This window comes from Delphinapterus leucas, chromosome 1 (assembly GCF_059928025.1).
Source record: "Delphinapterus leucas isolate spDelLeu-1000000601 "Yukka" chromosome 1, BTC_Dleu_Yukka2, whole genome shotgun sequence".
Classification (NCBI taxonomy): Eukaryota; Metazoa; Chordata; class Mammalia; order Artiodactyla; family Monodontidae; genus Delphinapterus; species Delphinapterus leucas.
The window spans coordinates 25578791-25597442 of record NC_143129.1 but is presented as its reverse complement, the minus strand read 5'-3'; the positions used below and the strand labels follow the sequence as shown (position 1 = coordinate 25597442).

Sequence of the window (18652 nt, the reverse complement as noted above, 5' to 3'; positions counted from 1 at the left end):
TTGTATAAGCTATACCTCTATCTACTCCAGTTTTTAAATAGTTACTCTATATCTACATTGTCAGATCACCACATATTATAAACTCTCTATTTTAACACTCATGTAGCCTTAGTTCTCCTAGTAACTTTATATAACACACATCAACAGTCCTCATATCGATGTCTGCTTAGTCATTTTGGTTGTCTGAAGCTAATTCTCTAAGTAGATTTCCTTAGGAAAGGCTCATAGGAAGAATATGTTGGAGTTTTTGCACATTGATGGCCATATTCCTGTATACTGAATATAGTCTGTATTCTTATCCTTTCACACCTGGCTTTTAATTGCCTGTTACTTACTCTCAACTGTTCATTATCTTTTTAAAGTACACCAGTGGTGTTCAGAAATAGTCATCCAATATTGTTATCTTTTTATCTACTACTTGCTCCCTACCTCTAAATTTTCTGATACATGGTTTCTGCTAGAGCATTCCTTCACCACTGAGTTGGTCACTGGGTGACAGGAACCTGTCATATTCTAACAAAGAATATGTCTTCTGAGGCAAAATTCTCAGCAACATGTTGTATTCTTTTAATATTTCATTTATTTTTTAAAATTTAGCTATGCTCCCTTAAATTATAGTGTTTATCAATTATTGTTTCCTTGTGCTCATTTTCTTCTTTGGAAACTCCTATCTCTATATTATAGGTCTTCTTTTTCTTTTTTCCAATATTTGTCAAAATGTTTTTATAACTTTCTTCAGTTCATTTCAATTTTTAGGGTATTTTTTTCTTTTCACACTCTATTTCTCTTAAGGCATTTTTTGTTGGGTTTATTTGCTGTTGTATACCTTCCAATTTAGTTATTTTCTGATAATATTTTTTTCTTTTATTTTGTATATTTCTTGAGAACTTATGAGCTTTGTACTTATGATTTATGTGTCCTTCATGTTTTATGTACTTTCTTAATTACCTTCAGTTGATTTAAAATAGTATATTATAGTTTTAATCTATTTTGGGAAGGTATATTTATTTCTGACGTGCTGTGCTGTCATTTTCTGTAGGGGCGTTATTCTGATTCTTACTGTCTTATTTCATTGTCTATAGCATATTATTCTGCTTCTCGTTCTATTTTTTCTTGTATCAATTTTGTGTGGCATTTGACTTTGATGCTTTTCTATTGTTTATTTTCCTATGAAGTTAGTTTATTTGCACTCTCAGGCAAAGGTTGAGTAGTTCAGGTAGCATTTTATTTTATTTTATTTTTTAACTTTGTAGAGCTCCCTCTTTGATGTCTTCTGTGAAATTTTGAAATTAGAGGGCTCCGTCCCCCATGCCACTTTTATCTAAATCTTCTCTTTCCTTTGTTGCTATTCTCCTTATGCCAGCCTATTGTGATTTCACTCCCCATAGTTTATCCTGTCGGGCACCCTGTCATGGAAGGATACTCTGGCTGTCTAGTCTCAAGAGTTTTCTGGGACTAGGTTACATCTGCCCTTGAGAACTTGGCAGAGGTGCCCTTGTACCACCTGCTTTTGAAGTGGTCAAACCTCTGCTAGTTTCAAATTGTCCACACTGTCTTCTAGTGAAGATCTTTTGGCTATTTTACATTCTCCTGCTCTAGGATTTTAAGACTCTTCACTGCTTCCAGTTTCTTTTTCTCACACAAATGCCAAAATCACACAGCCTTCTGTTGGCCATTTGGAAGGAAGATCCAAAATCTATGCTGCCACCACTGTCATCATCCTTGTAGAATCACACATCATTTTAAAAAAATGTTAGTTTTCTCCCTCTCTGCAAATATCTTAAATGTGATTCACTGTCTGGTCTTGACATGTGTTTTCACCAAGATTCCTGCTGAAACTTAAATGATACATTTGTCTGTTTCTGCTTCAGTTGTTTCTCCCACTCCCATCCATCCTTCCTTCATGAGGTCATATAATGTTTCTATCATGTTATTAAAAGTGACATTTCCATTCTCAGGTAACTTCTGATTTCAAGTTCAGTGTCCTCACAGACCCTTCAAAGTCCTAATTTTTTTCAAGCTCTCCTTCTCTTCCCCAGGAACTTCTAACCACCCAATTCTCCTCTAGCTTACTCCTTTCTGGAACATACCCTCAGATCCAGTTAGAAATAATTGCTAATCTTCGCATGGGTGTCACTTGTTTGTTCCTGTTTCTTTCTCTTAACAAATTCTATTTGCCTCAGCTTCCCTTATGTCTTTCAAAATATGCTCCAAGTATAGCTTCTCAACCATGTATGGCACACTCTTGCCAACTAATTTTCGTTAAGCCAGAGAAGTACGGAGTTGACCAGTTTAACTGTGATTCTTCAGCACATTTCAGTACTTCAAATCTAGATCAGTTTACACATTTATGTCTTTTATTTTCATGTGTTTCTTAGACTATTAGATATTCTTTCCTGTGTACCGTGTCTGAAGTCTGGCCTCCAACTCCTGTCAAGCTTCTCTTAAATATTTGAAATGGATTAAAAGGGGAGATTATATGGGGATATCAGGAAGTTGGTAAAATTCATTGACTTTTGAAAAAAAATATCAAAGTTTATGTGAAATCTCCATTCCCAGTTCACCTGGAATTGCTGTTTATTCACTGGGAATGACTAGCCTGATTCACACTCAGCCAGTAGCAATTTTAGTCTCTAGATTCTTTCTTTCTTTAAAGAAATTATCCCATTTGCTTCTAGGAAGGATTGAAGCAGCCTCCACCAAAGAGTGGTATGATAAAAGGCAATTAAAAGGAAAACAGAAAATCTAAAACCTTTTAGAAAAAAAATGTGGTAAATATATTAACCACCTAGATTAATATTGTCAGTAGAATAAAAAAAAAGATGAACTTATATTTCTAACAGCCAAGGCAAACAGCAAAATTATAATTATGTAAGCCTGGTTAGCTGGTAAAAGGAAACATAACTTTACTCAAGACAAAAGTTTTCATGAGGTTGTGAAAAGTAGGAAGGTTACAGAAAAGGATGGCGAGTCAGAGGATCTCAGTTTTGATCCCCTTACCTTGACTTACCATCTATGTGATCTTGGGAAATTTAATCTAGCCTCTACCTCCTTACAAATAAAATGGAAATAACAACTCAAATTGCAGAGAGTCCTTGTAAAGATCAAAGAGAAATAACTATGCAAGTTATAATGCTAATTCAAACATTTCCCCATCTTTTCCCTCCTTTCCCATCTTCCAGGTCCTGTGTCACATCCAGCCATTCTGGAGTCCAAGATGGTCACAAGTGTGTTTCTCAAATGCTAATGTACAAGCCTCCACACCCTTCCTGCCAGCAAAGCCATTGGGAATGTGCAGGGAGGTGGGACCCACTCACACTGATGCTTCTTCACCCTTGATCCCGTCTTGGAGCACATAGAATCATTGCTACTTCCCCTGGCCTTTGCTGGTACCATGGTTACCTGTGTACCCACAGTTGTCACTGCCATCCTGGATCCTGCTAATGAATGACAGCCTTCATGAATCCAAGAAGCACTGTGGTCTCTAGAATCCTCCATTCATCAAAGCCAGTGTGGAGCATGTCTCTTTCTTCACACTGTGTCCACTGGGTACCGAAAGCCACATTGCTTTGGATCCCATGTCTCACAGATATGAGTGAAAACAATTCACTTTCACTTTGCTACTTACAGAGCCTGTACCTTCCCCATAATTCCCCACTCAGCCTGGGGTCTGTGAGGTTGAGTTAAAAGTATGAAGGGCCAGGAAACACCTTGCAGCCTCAGGATCCAACCCTTGCCCCACTTCGTACCCTGCTGGCATCTCCCTGCTTCAATGAATGAAGCAGCATTATGGGACAAGTTTGTGGGCCTTATTCTCTACTCCTTTAGGATGAGTTTTTCCCAAGGAGACCCCTTGGTTCCTCATGCAAATATTCCCTCCAGCCTTCCCAAGGAGGACTCGGACGTGTCTGATAGCAGAGCGGACTGTAGCACTGGCTCAAGCCAAGAGACCTATGACACGTGGATCATAGGTGGCAGACCCCCAGAGGTAGAGGGTGAAGAGGGCATGGACAAATAAGGAAAGGGAGAGAAGGGACAGGCACTCAGAAACCCTGCCCAGAAGGAAAGGGACACTGTAAACATTGAGTAGTAGAAGGATAATTGTATAATGAACGAGGATATGGAATCTGTATGGCTGAACTTCACTTGGAAGTTTTCAGTCTTGTTGAATGCCATCACATTTACACAGTCAAACTCAGTTATGGATGCAAATAAACAGGGGCATTTAAATTCAGGTCATTTTTGTTTTAGTCATTGTATTTAAAGGAAGTATAATATAAAAGTTTAAAGTATGGACTTTTAAATCAATTAAATGTGGGATTGAGCCCTTCCTCAACCACTTCCCAACCTTATTTAAGTTCACTAACTTCTTTAGCACTCACCTCTGTATAGGGAATGTGAATGTTTATATGTGGCAGGGCAATTATGAATATTAGATAAAATATTGTATGTAAAACTCTTAATATAGTTCATGACGAAAAATAAGCATTTGGAATAACAGTTTCCATTTTCCATTTCCCATTGTATGTATAAAAATGGAGCTATATCGGGGAGGGCAGTCAGATACACACCACTGTTATAGGAAGCTCAGGAAGGAAAGTTAGCAGTGCAGGGTCTTTTCCCAGCAGAGGTTTTACTTATTTAAACTCTGTGCTACTAGAGAAACTCCATAAAAATGTGTGCAGTATTCCCAGTGGCTTTGGAGAAGAACAAACTCCAACCCTCACTTCAGAATAGAAAATGAGAGAAAAGAGTCCACTTCCAGAAGGGCAGCCAGCTGCATGGAGAATAACTATGGCCCATTGTGGGAACTCACCAGATTTCTAAAGATTTTACATTTCCTAAAACATACAGCAGTAGTCACAGGGCTGCAGTAAGTATAGATAATAAAGCAAAATTAGGACTGAGAAGAGTACAAAGATGTGACCTAAATCATGTCATACTTGCTTACACCTTTCATAAGCTCTAGGCGCTGAGAAAGCAAGTGTCTCCATCAGAAACACAACATCCAGCTGCCCTCAAAGAGTCTCTAGGATTGTGGAGAGAAGCAGGTGAGGTTTCAGATGCGAAAGTGCTCACAGAACTAAATGGAAAAACTGGGGAAGGGGGAATGTTTAGGAGGAAAGCACAATTGCCTCTGTTAATTTTAAAGCTGTGATTAGTGGGAATGTCTCTATGTAGGAAGGAGGAGCAGTAGGTCATGGCCTTGACCTTGTCCCACAAGCTTTGCCTTCCCTGTTCTTTCATTATTAACTCTGCTCCCACCTACCTGCCTTGAATAGGTGCTCTATGGAGGGCTGTTTCTCCTTTAATGCCCTGGCTTTTCCTTTTCTTCCCTAGAGCACAGCAGAGCCAAGTCTGGAACATGAGTCCTTACCAGAGGCTCAGGGAGAGCACAAAGGTAACAAATGCAGGTAGTGCAACCACATTATGGTGGTACAGGCTGTGTGCTGTCCAACTCCAGGGGATGCCATGCACATGGGCTGGGATGACAACAATGTCCCCTGGAGCTGTGCCATGAGGCAGCCGTGCCTGAGGATATCTCAGAATTAGATCATCTGACTTAAGTGGCGTGACTGTGTCTAAGCACGTCTCAGGTACCTGACCTCTCTCCTGTGGCCTCATATTAAAAACTAGCCTGAAGCCCACACTTAGAAATTTGTCCTCCAGAAGGTCCAAATCCTGGAAAATGAGGACCAGAAAGAAATGAGAATTTCTACACTCACTTGTAGAAAACCTGTCACCCAAGTTCTGGTTTCCTCTCTGAGGAACTTATTTGTCCCAAATTGATGGACACAAGAGGTGTTGCATTCAGAAGAAACTTTAGCCCATGATCCCAGTGAGACAAGGTGAGCATAACAGTCACATACTGAAGTAAACAAGGAGGAGGTGGTCATGTTATAGAGGCACCTGCACTGACGCACACCCAACACACGGCAGACACATCACATGCATCACCTTCACAACAACCCATCTTGCCTTTTTCTATTTCCCTTCTACAAAGAAGAAATCATCCGAGACGCTAAATAATTTGCCTGATGTTACAGTTAGTACATGGCAAATTTAGGATTAACCCACATTCAAAGATCCAAAGTAGCACCAGATATTATTATTGCTACTTAATTCAAAAAGTGGCAGAGTAGGGCTTCCCTGGTGGCGCACTGGTTAAGAATCCACCTCCCAATACGGGGGACATGGGTTCAAGCCCTGGTCCGGGAAGATCCCACATGCCGCGGAGCAACTGAGCCCGTGCATGGCAACTAGAGAGCCTGAGCTCTAGAGCCCGCGAGCCACAACTACTGAGCAAACATGCCACAACTACTGAAGCCCACACACCTAGAGCCCATGCTCTGCAACAAGAGAAGCCATTGCAATGAGAAGCCTGCACACCACAATGAAGAGTGACTCCCGCACGCGGCAACTAGAGCAAACCCTCACGCAGCAACAAAGACCCAATGCAGCCAAAACTAAAATATAAATAAATAAATAAATTTATACAAAAAAAAAAAAAAGAGTAAGTAGCCTTTAAAAAAATTTTCTTAAATAAGGACATTGAGATGACAAGACTAGTTTTTAAAATAAGGACATTGAGATGACAATACTATCTCAGAGTCTGGTTTTCAAGCTGACAAACAGTTAGGAAACTGTGTTTCCAGTTGGCCAGAGAGGCAGGAAAGAGAGCTTGCAATGCAATGCTGAGCCTGAGAGAAAGTTTATAGTCAGGAGGCTATGCTTCAAGCCCATAGCAGTGCTGACCTGCTATTAGGAGGCCCCTTGTTTGCAACCCAAAGAGCAGTTACCAAGATCCGTTTCTGAAGTGATGTAAATTTGCTGGCTTAGAGGGAGGTGACTCAGGAATAAGACCTAGCACTTCTTATGCTGCATTTCACCAGCTGAGTGGATGCCCCCTCCCTGCTTCCAGCTTGCCCTGCTCTCCTTCACCACATCACTTGGAAGTTTCACGGGCACACCGTGCCCTTGCTTTCCACCTTGCCTTACACATCACATGCCTTAGTACAGCACACTGCTTCTGCAGGAGCATCTTTCCCCAGCTGATTAAAACCTCTCTCCTCTGCCTGACCAACTCCTACTTAGCTTTTGGGATCTGGGAAGGCTTTTATCCACTCCCAAGATTGCAATAGCTCCCCTACCTACCACAACACACATACAGACACACACGACCCCAAAGCAACTTGTCCTCCTTTGTATTCTTTGCACTACCTTGTGGTGAGTTGTACAGATCCCAAACCACTTCTCCATAAGAGTAAAATACAAAAAGCTCTGAAAACTAAAATTTTTAATATTAAGTCTAGTGCGGATTTATCCCATTTGGTGAGAATTGTCAGACATCTTCCTGTAGAAAAATTGACTTGTGTGGCTTTGGAGTACTGCCTTAGACCCCACTAGGAGTGTTAAAAAATATACCATATAGGCACCAGATTATCTTTCTAAGTTTGAAAAGAATGCTTTATTCTGAAATCTATCTGGACCCAGGAGTGTTAAATAAGGAATTATGGGTCTGTCCTTTCCTGCACTGTTTCATTGTGTGCTATTATATTGTTTGTATTAGAGTGCCTTAGACTCTGAAGTCCCCGAGGACCAGAAACTGTACCTCATTCATCATTTTATCTCCTTTACCTACTAAAGTGTCTGTACATTATCAGTGTGTTTAAAGAATGAATGAGCAATAGAAGAACGAATGAATGAAGATATGGCAGTCTTGTAACTATGAATGAATGAAGATGTGGCAGTCTTCTAGTTAAAGATGAGAAGCTGTCAATCCCCAGGTTGGTTAGGTATTCCTAGATTCGCCAAGACAGAGAATTTCCAGTGAACTAAGACTGGAAAAACTAGAAGAAACATTAAAATATTTTTCGTTCTTGAAACATATCAGCTTTCATTCATTCACTCATTCATTTATCTTTAAAAAATTGTCATACAACTATTCTGTGCCGTATTTGAACAATAACAACAAATAGTAACAAGAGAAAGAGATGAAAGACTTTGACACAGAGCAAGGGTTCAATCCAAATGAAGTCATTTATTCTCTCCATGTATGAAACACAATGTCTGTTTTAAAATCTTAGTCAAAAATAATAAAAGTTTTGCTTGAGATTTACTATTGATTTTTATATCATTTTACTCATGTGTAACACAATCTCTTCGTACCCCTTTTTATAAGTACTGAATAATTCTTCTTCTTTCTAAAGTATTATCTCACCATGAGTTTTGATGCAGATACTAAGAAATCAGGGAAAGTGTTATCAGCTAGGTTTTGGTCAGAAAACCAGAAATGAGGTATTTAGAGGTGGAAGAAGTTTAATACAGCATGTTAGAGGCTTACACACCTCTCTGAAGCTTTCATGCCACCAGTGTCACTGATTCTTAGAGGGCACCCAGAGACACTGAAGGCCCATGATTGCAGCTCCCTGTCTCACCAAAGTGGGTGAGTCTCAGGAAGCCTGAAAAATCGTCTACAAACCTCTTTCGCGTCTGCCTATAGGAGTCATAGTAGATTGTTACCTTCTTCTCTTCCACTTCCTGTATCTCATGCAAACACCTCTCATTGGTGGAATTTATGCAAAAGGAATCTGAGAAATATAGTCTCTAGACTTTAAGCCCCTATAGCACATGGGACAACTGACAAGGAAGGAGTTAGCCCTAAGTATAAACAAAGATATCCACCAAGGCAAATCTTCCTCGTAATTGTTGCATTTTTGCCCAAGCATTTCATTTCAATTCCTCTATAGGTCTTCAGGAATTAAAACAAACAAACAGGAGGAAGAGAAAAACAAATAATCTTCTTCACTGAAGGTGGTTTATTTTGTTTTCTGAATTTTTTTTAAATATGACTTTAAAAAGTCAAATGACAACATGAAAACAGTTATAACTGAATGATCTCAAACAGTGCTTGGTAAGTGGCTTTGTGAAGCTCTAGTGGATTAGGTCTCAAATAAAGACTAACATATGGGGGACATTTCAGGTTTAAGTACAGAACTCAAAGGGGACTGAATTTATGTGGTCATTTCTTATATTTGGTGCTATTTTTTTTTTAAGCGACTCTATGCTCTCTGAGGTCTTCTTGGACTTCTAATGCAGTTTTAGGAAAATTGCAGAAAAATATAGTCCTGGAGCAGTGAGAGATTATAGTATATGTATGCATATAGCTGATTCACTTTGTTATAAAGCAGAAACTAACACACCATTGTAAAGCAATTATACTCCAATAAAGATGTTAAAAAAAAAAAAAGAACTATTCCTCAGTTGCTTTAGAAGCATTCTCCTCTTAAGGAGCTACAAAAATTTATAAAAATAGCTATTAAAATGATAATGAAAGGCTGCTGTTTTCCAGGCTCCAGATGAGCTGAACACAAAAGTCAGGGTTTAGTGAAATGACTAAAAGTGTATTTGATCCTGAGTAATGGCTTTAACATCAAAGTTGGACAGAAATGGGTAAACTTTCCTTTTAGACTTTGCACAGTTTGCCTAATCTCTGTTGATACAAATCGTCACAAATTACCACCTTAGACCATGAAGCAACCCCTGTTCAAGATATGAGTATTGAGATCGTTGAAGTCATGAGGAATGAGCAATTTCATGCCAGCATATTTATAATAAATGTGCATTTTAATCAGCTCTGCTTTTACACTTTACAACCTTTTCAAAGGAAAGACACCCTGTAAACCAAGTCCCATAGATTTTCCAAATTACCCATGGTATACTCAGCAAATTAAAATTAAGCATGAGCACGTTGAAAGATGGCATTACTCAGCAAGCCTCCAAAGGGTTCCAGATTCTTTGAAATGATCCATTTCTTTCCAAGATTTATGAGCTTCCTGTCAATGAGTTTAACTGGGTATTTACTGAAATTAATGGCAGCTGCAGCTGATTGAACAGGCTGTACTTAAATTTTGTTTTTATCGTTTATCGCTGTTTTCCCTTGTCTTACCTTTCCATGTTGCATGCTGATGAAGCCACTAGCAAAACGGATGGGCAGATCTCTTCCATGGAATCAAGAAAAGACTCTCCTCACCAACCTTCACAAAATGGGAAAATACTGACAATGATAGATTACCTCCTATCCCCAACTCATCACTGTTCAGGTTTTTTCAAAGCTCATTTTCATGCACAGCCTTGGGGATTAAGGGCAGAATCTCCATAGACATACAGCCTGTGTTCAGACCTGTATCATTCATGTATTTGCTCTGTTATCCCAGGCAAGTTCCTCAATAATCCTCTGTGCCTCAGTTTCCTCACTTAGAGTAGAACTGATAATAATACCCATAGGCTTAGAACCTGCCTAGCACAGGGCCTGGAACTTGCTAATGTCTCAGTAAAAATTAGTGCTTATTAATTTTTTTCTCTACAGGGAAATTCAAATTATATGGCTATATTTTATTCCTCTTGCGATTAACAAACAACTATTCTTAAAACTGTACCAGACTCTGCTTTAATGTGACAAATAAAAACCTGGAGACGTAGAAGTTCCTGCTATGAGAAAAGGGGAGATGCTTTTATTCCTGTTTCTTCTTCCTTCCACTCTTTGCCCCCAACTGCCATTTTGACATATTTTATAGACGTCTTTCTGGGGTTCTGAAGATCCTGCAAATACTTGAGTAGAAGGGGAAGTGTAGAGGAAGTGGGAGGAAGGAGAGGACAGCTTTCTGTAACGGGTTTTCTTGGACTTGTGGTTAACTTCATAGTTACTTTTCCAAACTCTCCTACACACTTGCATTTTTTTTCTCTTTCTTTATTCTGTGAACACTATTATTCACCAGGCATGGAGCTGGGTGCTGGAATTTCAAAGCTTATTTTTAGGAAGCCATTCCTCAAGAATCTTGCTCACTAGTGAAAAAAATAATATTTAAAAACCTAGTGCTTCTAGAAGCACATAGCATAGTAGTTATGTGTCCAGACTCTGGAACCAAACTTGATTTGAATCCTGCCTTTGGCAACTTAAATGTAGGTCAAGTTACTTTACCTCTTTTTGCTTTAGTTGTCCAACTGTAAAGTGGGACTGTAATAGCACTTAAGATTTTAAGGATTAAATGGATATATATATATATATATATATATATATATATACACCCATAAGGATTAAATGGATATATGTATATATATACAGGCAAACAATTTCCTTTTACATATATATGTGTGTATGTGTATATATATATATATATATATATATGGGCTCTTCTTGTCTGGCTTATGAATAGATGTGTTGAACATTGAATAGATGTGTGCCTTTATTACTATATCATGACTCTAAAGTTTATTATGGGAAATTGTGGAACAAAGACAAGAGGAAGCAGACTTGCAAGGCAGACGACACATTTATCTTTGGACGTGTCAAGGTACTTTGTGGATGCCCAACTGGACATTCCTATTAGGCAGTTAGTTGGTCACACAGATCTAGCCCTCCAGCAAGTATTGCTGCCTAGAGGTAACGATTTAGGCATCAGCAACATGTGAGTGAAGGTTGAAGTCATGGGTATGAATGGGGCCACTCAGGGAAAGTGTAGGGTGTGAAAAGAGATATGGTTTAGGACCACATCTCTGGAACAACATATATTTAAGAGCTGGGCAGAGTTAGAGAGCTTGTGAAGGCAGAGGCCTGGCTAAAGAGGTAAAGAGTAGGCGGGGAGCATGTAGGGTAGTTGTGCTGGTGTGACAGGGGACCCAGATCACGAGCTGCCTTGGCTTTTTTGCATTTCTTTTTCTCTTAATTATCTCTGGCCCTGAGATTTGATTAACTGGATAGAAAACAACTAAGGATCAGCTAAACTTGCCCAGGGAGGAGTGGAAGAAGATGGGAGAGAGTAGAGATGACTTAGGCACTGCTTTTGTGACCCCTTCCGTCCTCAAACACCATACCCTTAATAACACCTTCTGGATTCTTTTTTTTTTTTTCTTTTTCTTTTTCTTTCACAGTTTGGACAGTTAGACTTCAAATATTGGGTCTCTCAGACCATATGTCAAAGACTGTATGTATGCCCCAAACCTTTTTTTTTAGTGGTTAGTTTCACACCGTTACTTGTCTCAGATTTGTTACATTTTATTGCTTTGTAGTCTAGGAGGAAATTGTCCTTGTCTGCAAGGTTAGATCTAGGTCACTGCCATATCTGCATTCTAGTTTGAGAAATAGGAGAGCAGAAGTAGAAGGCAGACAATTTCCTTTTAAGAAAGTGACTGAAAATTTTCACATTCCATTGGTTGGAACTTTGTCACATGGCTATGCATGGCTGGAAGAAAGGCTGGGAAGTGACTTAGAGGTACGGCCACTGTACATGGAAAGCACTAGTCCTCTTAATTATCATCAGTATTCAACATGAGTAAATTCCATTGGCCAGGACTTGGGGAATCAGTGGCAAGTAAAAGTCTAGAGGAGGAGACAGATTAAGTAATTGTAACTTTTAAATTATAGTAGAGGAAAGACAAGATTCCTGGAGTAGACAGGGAAGGGGGGCTCCTGAGGGAATCTAAACTATCCAGCTATCCAGAAGAGAGTCCTGGATGAAGTGATTTTTACATTAAGAGCTAAAAAATGACTAAATTTTATATAGCAAGAGAGGATAACAAAGGAAGTGTGTTCCTGGCCAAAGAAATAGTATATGTAGAGACCTGGAGGCAAGGGAGAGTGAGGTAAAGCCTGGAGGAACCAGAATCAGTCCAGTCAAGCAGGAGCATTTTACAACATAAATGAAAATTCTGCAAAGAAGGCTGGAGAGCTTAGCACGGGCTGGATTGTCCAAGCCTAGGGGCTTGAGTTTATGGGTGATTAATTGGAAGGAGGAGGTCAAAAGTGACTCCAAGGACTTTGCTTCAAACAGCATGGTGGTGAATGAGGTTATTAACTGAGACAGAGGACAGCATAGGCGAGATTTCAGGTGAGTGGGGGAGGGAGACATGGTCCTTTCAGCTCTGGCCAAACTGATTTGGGAGTCTTGACTGGACCTATAGACTTGAGAGTCATCTGCCTTTAGATGAATTGAAGCCACAGGAGTGGATGACTCTCATAAGAGTGTGTACAGAATGAGAAGCAAAAAAAGCCCTGGATAAACCCCAAAGAAATACAGACATTTTAGAGATAAGTCAGGAGGAAAGACAGAGAAGGGTGAAGCAGAGAGGGCCAGGTGGAGAATAGCCAGCATGGTGAAGTAAGAGATAAAGTCATCTGCTGAGAATGTGGGTGAAGGGTCATCACCACCACCCCAGGGCTCTGGCATCATGTGGGTTTGCCCAGCCTGCTCAGAAGAGTGAGTGGGACATAAATTATAATCTGTATTGGAAAACTTCAGTCTTCCCATTCCAACCAAAAGAGGACAGCCTCCATCTTACAGATATACACTCTGGTCCTGACTGTTCTGCTCCTGAGGAAGTCAAGGGGTTCATATGAACCCCTTCAGGGGAAATAATATGTACTTCCTAGTTTTAGCATTATGGCAGTAACAGCCTGCAAGATGTTTTTAAGATCATCAAATGTCTAACATTCCTCAAAGGCCAGTATTACTGAATGAAGTGAGACTCTCAAGTTATGCTAATAAGATACAGTTCACTATACAGTGTGTTTCTTGCTCTTTAACTAATGAAGATGTTTCCATCTGTGACTCACTGAGAGAAGTCTGTAATACTTTTGCAAAATGTGCAATTGACACAAACTACTATGAAAACAGACGTATGAAATTTGGCATGTGACAATACAATATTTAAATGAGGACAGGCTAAAACAAACTTGAGCTATCTTTCGTCTCATATCAAAAGCCCAGGAAGGTCCTGCATTTTATTTTTTCTGATCAATGCAGAATGTATTCTGGCATTTCTGGACTAAGATTTTTTTATTAATTTTCTATTGGCCCAAGAAACTTTAGGGCCACAACCTCAAACATTAATAAAATAATATGGAGAAGAGCTAAAGGTACTAAATTTATGATCTATAATAGAAAATGGCTATTTTTATTTCTATAAATGGTTAAGTAATACATATTCTATAAAATGGTTAAGTAATGCATAGTTTGTTGATGTAGTCACATATATTTACTGAGTGTAAACTATGTTCCTGCTTGGACTAGATGTTAACTAAAACCCTCTAAAGGATTTCATTGAACTTGGGATATCAAAATTCCTTACCCTGACCTGTAAACCCTCACATAATCTGTCCCTATCCTACTTTAGGGATCTTTTCCTCTCTCTCCCTCCCCAACACCCACAATGTTCTAACCACAGTGGCTTTCTATTTTGTTCTCAGCCACACCAAACTTACTCTGGCTTCAAATTACTGTCACTTTCTATTCTGCCAGTCCATAAATTTCGTCCCGTATCTCTTCTCATGGCTGCCTCCATCATTCAAGTCTCAGCTCCACTTTCTTCCTCATTCTAAAAAACCTAATCTAAGTAAACGCCCCTTGCCCAGGCACTCCATCATAGTAACCTGCTTTATTTGGCTGAAGACACTCATTACCATCTGAAACCATCTTGTTTTCTTGATTATCTATTCTTTCTCTCTCTTCAAGGTAAAGTCAGCAACCTGAGAGCAGGAAGTGGGCTCTCTTGTTCAAGGCTGTATCCTCAGTGCCTGGAATGGTCCTAGATTAGGGTAAGCATTCAATAAAAGTTTGTTGAATGAATGCATGAATAGTGGTTATGAAGAAAACATAAAACCCTGGGAAATGGTAAAACCCAGGTAAAAATGGTAAAAGAAAATGTAAAACCTAGGTAAAAAATAATAATAAATAAACAAGATTCAACATTATATGTACACAGTGAATACAACTATGTATCAGTAGTTTATGCTTTAAAAATCTGAATAAATATATACAAACACACATACATGCACACACACAAATGTGAAAGATGCCAAATTTTTAATAAAAGTTAAACTGTATTTAAAAACTGTTTTTGAAGAAGTTGTATGAAGGCTCATACTCCAGTAGACACAAAACAACAGCACTTTCTCTCTTTTTTTAACATATAGGGAACTCAGACATATTACAGCTACATGGGCAGCTCTGAGGCAGCTTTCCTGGAAACAATTTTCACATTCGAGCAACCCAAGAAACACAGGCATGTGTGTTACTCACAACTCTTTGTTATGCGCTAGAAGGTAATTCTCATTGTTTGCCACCTAAAGAGGGTAGGGAATAACTGTAATAGGAAAGTTGCCTCCCTGAGAATAACTTCCCATTGGTGGGATAGGGTGGTAGTGGATATGGGCCATGTTTATAGAAGAAAGCTTGGGAAAACACAGACAGCAAGCAAGGGTGGCTTGTGTAAGAGTAGATGTCGAGAGTTTCTACATGTGAGTGTGTGAGAAAGCATCATTTGTTGGAGATTTAAAAAGTAAGGTTTATACTTGGTCTAAATTGAGGACATAGGTTGCACATCTACAGCTATGTTAGTAGTCATCCTTCCCCAGAAGACTCCTAGAGCAGCCCCTCCAGGATGGTTCCCAATGAGCCCCATCTCCTGGTATCCACAGTTTAGCATAATCTCATCCCACCAGGGTTGGTCACTGTGACTAATAGAATATGGCAGAAGCGATAGTGTATGTCACTTCTGAGGTTAGATTATAAAAGACGTGTTTTCTAATTAGTGTCTCTCTCCCTCCATCTCTCTCTCTCTCTCATTCTCTCTGTCTCTGTTTCTTTCTCTCTCCCTCTCTCTCATCACTTGCTCTGGAGAAGAGAGATGCCATGTCATGAGCAGTCCTGTGGAATAGACCACATTGTAAAGAGCTGAGGTCTCCAGAAAATAGTCCACAAAAAGCTAAGGCCTTCTGCCAACAGCCGCATGCGTGAGCATGGAAGCAGAACCTTTAACCCTAGTCAAGCCTTCAGATGCCTCTATCGAAGGCCAGCATCTTGACTGCAAACTTGTGAGAGGCCCTCAACCAGAAATACCTAATTATGCTTTTCCCAGATTCTTGTCCTTCAGAAACCTTGTGAAATTTTAAATGCTTGTTTTTTTAAGCCACTAAGTTTTGGGGTACTTTGTTATGAAGCAATAAATACCGAATACAGCCACTGACAAATCTTCCTCCACGCTGATAACATCTTCTCCTGTCCTCCACGTGGCTTGTCCAAAAGTGCAGCCTCACCCTGCAACTCCATCTCCCTGAGCTGGTGACCAGTTTATCTGGAGTGCCAGCTGATCAGCGGTATGAAAGCACCTCTCTAATCATCCACCAGGGAAGAAGGCACTACATCTTGGGGGTTGATGGTACCAGTATTCTGTGGTTAGAGAGGCAGCTTCAACAGGGGTGGGTCCCTTACTCTACTCTGTCCCTCAATCCCTCTACCTAACATCATGCAGCCAGAGTCCTCTTCTTAGGTCACCAAAATTTTCTAATATTGCCATCAACCTAGATATTTGAGACTATTACAAATGATAGCTAACTTATATTCTCCAGGTTTCAAAATTACAAAGTCAACTGAAGAAATAATAGTAAAGGATGATTCCTGGGCCCTCCCCAATCTGAATCACAGAGTATGAGATCTAAGAATCTGAATTCTCAGTGAATTCTTCAATAGGTCTGATGCAGGTGATCTCTGGAGCTCACTTAGAGAGGCACGCTTGTTGTTATTCCTCTGTGCTGTCTTGTTTCTCCAACTAAACCCTAAGCTTCTTAAAGGGAAAGACTATTTTCTGTCTTTTGTATTTGCCCAGGACACTGCTGGGCATTCAGTGAATTTTCAATAAAGCGACTTACAACAAGAATTATCATTCAAATGGATATTGACTGCAGGGTTATTCACATTCTGCCAAGTGTACCATGGCTATAACGGGAGTGGATGGTGCAGTTCCTGCTTTTAAGGAACTGGCAGCATCCGTCAGGAAACAAGAGAAAGGCACAGCAGACAACAGTGAACAACTTCAGACAGAATGCAAAAGACCTGCTATGTGACAGGGTACAGGCTCCATCCTATTTTTAGAGGCATTAAAAAGACTAATGAACTCAGAAATGCTTCAAGCAGAAGCAACATCTGGAGAACCCTGGGAGACAGTGGCCTGAATGCTAGTCCCATTTGTTTTAGCAGCCAAGTGCCTTAGAGCCAGCACATCATTTCTCTGGATTTCAGTTTACTCTTGGATAAAGTCAGAGCAGTCTGTTAGAATCATGGTTTCCAAACTGCCCTGCAGAGTCCTGAAGGGGTAGCAGGGCGAGGGAGACATGAGATCAGGTGTGACTACAAGTCTGCATCCCAGGTTTTATCTATCCAATAGATGGGTATTTCATGAAAGTCTTAGTGTGACCAAAAGTTCTGCTGCTAAAACAGTAATAACAATGAGGTTTAAAAACATTGGATGTTGATTTCTGAGGGCCCTTTATAATACATCAACTGAGAGGTAATTAGGAGAAGGGAAGGCCCTGAAGATGGGAAGAAGGGATCTTCAACATTTCCGCCTCTAATTTCTTTTACTGTCACAGGCCATAGGGTCTCTTGATTTTGTTAAGGGTGCTGTTGCCTCATTAAAGCCCCTCTTAAGGCAAGGAAGGTTGACACAGAGGTGACCTCAACAAGCTAGAATCAGCCTTTAGTTATCTAATCATTTTATATAACATTCTTTCCAAATGGATGAAAATCATCAAATGTTATACCTAAAACTACAGTATAGACCTGTGCTGTCCACAGGTATTTGCTACATGTAGCTATTTACATTTAAATTAATTAGAATTAAATAATTAGTTAATTATTAGTTAATCAGAAATTTACTTCCTCAACTGCCCTAACCACATTTTAAGTTCTCAATAGCCACATGTGGCTGGTGGCTACCTGATGGAGCATCACAGATCTAGAATATTTTCATCTGGACCTCTGGACCAGAAATGTATTAACATAGATATTCCTAGTGATGCTTTCTGGGCTACCCTTATTCACTAACTGTATTTGCTCTGCCTGTCACCGATACGTTGCTTCCGTTGTTGACCCAGGCATGGTCTAGCTCTTAATGGTTCTCATTAAACCACCTGTATTCATGCCTGGCTGTCCCCTACGGCCTCTCCCTATGAATCATAGACCACATTCAAGAATTTCCTACTCATTTTCTGTTTGAATCCTTCCAAATATTATATCATTTGGGGCACAATGTTACAAAAAACGGGCTGCCTATTGAAAGAAGTGATAATTTAATTTCTCTTATTTAGTGTACTTCTGATTCCATTTCAAATTCCAGCTATCCTGGAAATCCCCCATATGAGTCATTTTTTTGTTTTTACCTCCTTCCTTTGCTCTTGGAACCAAAAATCTCTCTATCAAGGTTTTTAGTTATTATAGAACTAAATAACCTTAAGATTAGATCTTAGATCTGTCCTTGGACAGCAAATAACTAAATACAAGACATAGGCAAAGTCACTTCCACACCAGAAATGGCTTATTTGGTGTTTAATTTCTCCAAAATTGATGGACTATCACATTAGTGTGAATAGACACTAGTTGTCTGCGGAAAGACAATTTTCCGTGGATCACTGTGTTTCTCCATGTCTTTCAAATAAGACAATAACTGTCTTTTACTTCTGGTGTTTTCTAGGATGTTTATAAACTGTCTTGGAATATAAATATAGTATCTCTCTCTAGAACAAAGAGCAGATGTGCCCATAGCCTGGCGCATAAGAGATAATGTCTCCCTCTGGAACAAGAGCAAGTATGTTTACTGT

The 18652-nt window shown here is 39.6% G+C and overlaps 1 long non-coding RNA gene across 2 annotated transcripts in view; it reads left to right on the top strand.

Annotated features, from left to right (window-relative positions):
* The window catches only part of LOC149750420 (uncharacterized), a 126186-nt gene that overhangs the window by 44011 nt on the left and 63523 nt on the right, over positions 1-18652 (top strand). For both annotated transcript variants that reach the window (XR_016392051.1, XR_016392050.1), the window contains exon 2: positions 14511-14593. This is a non-coding gene — a long non-coding RNA (uncharacterized LOC149750420). The remainder of the gene's footprint in view (positions 1-14510; positions 14594-18652) is intronic.